Here is a 4128-nt window from a genome sequence, read left to right as displayed (position 1 = left end):
TAGTACATCGAAAAAAAGTCATGGTATAGTACATCAAAAAATGTCGAAAAAGTCATAGATAGTACTTCGAAAAAAGTCTAAAAATTCATAGCATAGTACATAAAAAGTAATAATATAGTACATCAAAAAAGTCATAGCATAGTACATCAAACAAAAGTAATAGTATAGTACACCAAAAAAAGTCATATGATAGTACATTTGAAAAAAAGTCATTGGATAGTACATCAAAAACACTCAACAAAAGTCATAGTATAGTACATCGAAAAGAGTCATAGGATAGTACATTAACAAAAAGTCAAAAGGGTCATAGTATAGTACATAACAAAAAACCATAGGATAGTACATTCGAAAAAAAGTCATTGGATAGTACATCGAAAAAAGTCATAGTATAGTACATCGAAAAAAGTCATAGTATAGTACATCAAAAACAGTCTTACTATAGTACATCAAAAAAAGTCATTGGATAGTACATCAAAAAAATCCATAGGATTGTATATTGAAAAAGGTCAAAAAAGTTATAGTATAGTACATCGAAAAAAAGTCATAGCATAGTACATCAAACAAAAGTAATAGTATAGTACATCAAAACAGTCTTAGTATAGTACATCGGAAAAAGTCAAAAAAGTCATAGTATAGTACATCGAAAAAAGTCATGGTATAGAAATGCAAAAAAAGTCCAAAAAGTCATAGCATGGTACATAAAAACAGTCAAAAAAATCATAGTATAGTACATCGGAAAAAGTCATTGGATAGTACATCAAAAAAGGCATAGTATAGTACATCGAAAAAAAGTCAAAAAAGTCATAGCATGGTACATAAAAACAGTCAAAAAAATCATAGTATAGTACATCGGAAAAAGCCATTGGATAGTACATCAAAAAAGGCATAGTATAGTACATCGAAAAAAAGTCAAAAAAGTCATAGTATAGTACTTCGAAAAAAGTCAAAAAGTCATAGCATAGTACTTCTCAAAAAGTCATTGCATAGTACATAAAAAAGTAATAGTATAGTACATCAAAAAAAGTCATTGGATAGTACATCGAAAAAATTCATAGTATAGTACATGGAAAAAAGTCAAAAAAGTCTTGGTATAGTACATCGAAAAAGTCATAGGATAGTACATCGAAAAAAAAGTCATAGTACATCGAAAAACAGTCATAGTATAGTCCATTGAAAAACATTCCTAGTAAAGTACATCGAAAAAAGTCATAGTATAGTACATAGATAAAAAGTCATAGTATAGTACATCGAAAAAAAGTCATAGTATAGTCCATTGAAAAACATTCCTAGTAAAGTACATCGAAAAAAGTCATAGTATAGTACATAGATAAAAAGTCATAGTATAGTACATCGATAAAAAGTCATAGTATAGTACATCGAAAAAAGTCATAGTAGAGTACATTGAAAAACAGTCATAGTATAGTACATCGAAAAAAGTCACAGTATAGTAGATTGAAAAAAAGTCATAGGATAGTACATTGAAAAAGTCATAGGATTGTATATTGAAAAAGGTCAAAAAAGTTATAGTATAGTACATCAAAAACAGTCATAGTATAGTACATTGCTATAGTACTGTGTCTCTCTGGTCGATGCAGCAGCCACACACGGCTTGTGTGTTTTCAAGTAAGGTCGCGTCCACACTTGGTTCGTAGGGGTACACACCCCTTGGTCAATCCCCTTCCCCTAGGTCGTAATAGGTATTGGGACAGAACTAGGTCCCGCGTGAACGCGCAAAAGCTAGGGGAAGGGGTAAGGGGAAGGAATGGGATTCAGCCAAAGACTGTTTTTCAATGTACTATACTATGACTTTTTTTTCGATGTACTATACTAGGAATGTTTTTCAATGTACTATACTATGACTTTTTTCGATGTACTATACTATGACTTTTTTCCGATGTACTATACTAGGAATGTTTTTCAATGGACTATGCTATGACTTTTTTCGATGTACTATACTATGACTGTTTTTGATGTAAATGTAAATGTGCTGTATTTATATAGCGCTTTTCCAGTGTTGACAACTGCTCAAAGCGCTTTTACATCTACAGGAAACATTCACCATTCACACACATTCATACACTGTGGCTGGGGCTGCCATACAACGTGCCACCTGCTAATCAGATAAACATTCACACACATTCACACTCCGATGCGCAGCACCGGGGGCAACTCGGGGTTCAGTGTCTTGCCCAAGGACACTTCGACAATGACTGCAGGGGCGGGGATCAAACCACCAACCTTCCGATTGGCAGGCAACCGCTCTACCACTGAGCCACAGCCGCCCCAAGTAGTATACTATGACTTTTTTGCGATGTACTATCCTATGACTTTTTTTAAAGTACTATACTATGACTGTTTTTCGATGTACTATGACTTTTATTGACACAGAAAGTAAGTACTTTCGGCTTAAATAATTGATTAAAAAGTTACGACAGTCTTGTTTTGTTGTCTATGCAGTCCTGTGCAAATGTACTTGCAACCATGTTCCTAACTGAAACTTTTTAAAAATCGTTAGCTTGCAATGCTAACGCTAACGTTGATTTGCACAACAGTCCCACAATTCTCTGCCTTGAATGGATCGTATACAATATTAACTGTCTATGATACATCGCTACGTGCTTACATATACCGCCCTGTATCACACAGGACACAGCAGCCGATCCACTTTGGGGCTGAAAACGCAGAAGTTTCCTAAATCACACGTTCATGTACTGTACATGTTGGTACTGTATTATTGAAATCATTAGTAATTAATTCCTGTTCATTGTTCATGCACTAGTATATTGTTGTTGGTTTTGATATGGGGCACTGATGATATGTGGGGGGGGAGGGGGGGGGTTACTGGCCAACATGCATCAGACTGGTCTGGAATATCAGAACAGCTGTAGTTAATTTGTTTGTTTGTGGTTTGTGTGTATTTTTTTTTTTTTTACACATGTGAGTGCCTTTTTATGTGTGTGACATATTAGTTATGGTTCTAATAGATGATAATGGTTCTTTAAAATCATTTTGTGTAACGTTTTTGCCTGTTATGTTCAATCTATCAGCAATAAAGACAGATTTTTATCAAAAAAATGTTTTTCTGAACATCAATGACATTCAAAACGGTGATAACTAAAACAGAAATACAACACATCAAGTATACAGGGTGTATATGTATGTATACATGATACATGTGTATACACATTTGGTTTGCAAACAGACCTACTACACAGATAAGAACATCTGCCTCTACACCACCAAAGTGAACATAAAATGACTATAAAATATATAAATACATATGACACTGTTGTCCAAACCCACACAATCAACAGACAGAGACAGCATCTTGGAAGTTTGTGATAAATTCTGTATGGGGATGTCACCAAGTGGTGTCCCATTTCATAGGGGTATGTTGCCAAGGGGTAGGGGTAAGATTCAGAGAGAAATGGAGAGAAATGTGATTCAGCCTTAGGATAGTACATAAAAAAAGTCAAAAAAAGGTCATAGTATAGTACATCAAAAAAGGTCACAGTATAGTACATTTAAAAAAAAGTCATAGGATAGTACATTGAAAAAAGTCATAGGATTGTATATTGAAAAAGGTCAAAAAAGTTATAGTATAGTACATCAAACACAGTCATAGTATAGTACATCAAAAACTGTCAAAAAAAGTCATAGTATAGTACATCGAAAAAAAGTCATAGGATAGTACATAAAAAAAGTCATAGTATAGTACATCAAAAAAAGTCATAGTATAGTACATCGAAAAAAGTCATAGTATAGTACATCGTAACTAGTCATAAGATAGTACATCGAAAAAAAATCATGGTATAGTACATCAAAAAAAGTCAAAAAAGTCATAGCATAATACATAAAAAAGTCATTGGATAGTACATCGAAAAAAGGTCATAGCATAGTACATCAAACAAAAGTAATAGTATAGTACACCAAAAAAAGTCATATGATAGTACATTCGAAAAAAAGTCATTGGATAGTACATCGAAAAAAGTTATAGTATAGTACATCGGAAAAAGTCAAAAAAGTCATAGCATAGTTCATTAAAAAAAATCATAGTATAGTACATCAAAAACAGTCAAAAATATCATAGTATAGTACATCGAAGAAAGTCATAGAATAGTACATCAA

The 4128-nt window shown here is 33.1% G+C and overlaps 1 long non-coding RNA gene across 1 annotated transcript in view; it reads left to right on the top strand.

The window, feature by feature from the left end:
- The first annotated feature begins 3521 nt into the window (after positions 1–3521).
- Positions 3522–4128, top strand: part of LOC117958178 — an 11110-nt gene continuing 10503 nt past the window's right edge. The window contains exon 1 of the long non-coding RNA XR_004659654.1: positions 3522–3534. This is a non-coding gene — a long non-coding RNA (uncharacterized LOC117958178). The remainder of the gene's footprint in view (positions 3535–4128) is intronic.

This window comes from Etheostoma cragini, chromosome 15, assembly GCF_013103735.1.
Source record: "Etheostoma cragini isolate CJK2018 chromosome 15, CSU_Ecrag_1.0, whole genome shotgun sequence".
Lineage (NCBI taxonomy): Eukaryota > Metazoa > Chordata > Actinopteri > Perciformes > Percidae > Etheostoma > Etheostoma cragini.
This window is presented reverse-complemented; position numbering and strand designations above follow the sequence as displayed.